Source organism: Physeter macrocephalus, chromosome 9, assembly GCF_002837175.3.
Source record: "Physeter macrocephalus isolate SW-GA chromosome 9, ASM283717v5, whole genome shotgun sequence".
Classification (NCBI taxonomy): Eukaryota; Metazoa; Chordata; class Mammalia; order Artiodactyla; family Physeteridae; genus Physeter; species Physeter macrocephalus.
Window position 1 is genome coordinate 72,256,104 of NC_041222.1, and position 1,083 is coordinate 72,257,186.

The window sequence follows — 1,083 nt, forward strand, 5'->3', positions numbered from 1 at the left end:
TGTTGGTATCACCTTTAATTTCTTTCATCAGTGTCTTATAGTTTTCTGCATACAGGCCTTTTGTCTCCCTAGTTAGGTTTATTCCTAGGCATTTTAATCTTTTTGTTGCAATGGTAAATGGGAGTGTTTCCTTAATTTCTCTTCCAGAGTTTTCATCATTAGTGTATAGGAATGCAAGAGATTTCTGTGCATTAAATTTGTATCCTGCCACTTTACCAAATTCATTGATTAGCTCTAGTAGTTTTCTGGTGGCATCTTTAGGATTCTCTATGTAGAGTATCATGTTATCTGCAAACAGTGACAGTTTTACTTCTTCTTTTCCAATTTGTATTCCTTTTATTTCTTTTCCTTCTCTGATTGCCATGGCTAGGACTTCCAAAACTATGTTGAATAATAGTGGAATCCCACTTGATCATGGTGTATGATCCTTTTAATGTGTTGTTGGATTCTGTATGCTAGTATTTTGTTGAGTATTTGTGCAACCATATTTATCAGTGATACTGGTGTGTAATTTTCTTTTTTTGTAGTAGCTTGGTCTGGTTTTGGTATCAGGGTAATGGTGGCCTCATAGAATGAGTTTGGGAGTGTTCCTTCCTCTGCAATTTTTTGGAAGAGTTTGAGAAGAATGGGTGTTAGCTCTTCTCTAAATGTTTGATAGAATTCACCTGTGAAGCCATGTGGTCCTGGATTTTTGTTTGTTGTAACATTTCTAATCACAATTTCAATTTCATTACTTGTGATTGGTGTGTTCATATTTTCTGTTTCTTCTGGGTTCAGTCTTGGGAGGTTATACCTTTCTAAGAATTTGTCCATTTCTTCCAGGTTGTCCATTTTATTGGCATAGAGCTGCTTGCAGTAGTCTCTTAGGATGCCTTGTATGTCTGTGGTGTCTGTTGTAACTTTTCCTTTTTCATTTCTAATTTTATTGATTTGAGTCCTCTCCCTCTTTTTCTTGATGAGTCTGGCTAATGGTTTATCAATTTAGTTGATCTTCTCAAAGAACCAGCTTTTAGTTTTATTGATCTTTGCTTCTATTTCATTTATTTCTGCTCTGATCTTTATGATTTCTTTTCTTCTGCTAAC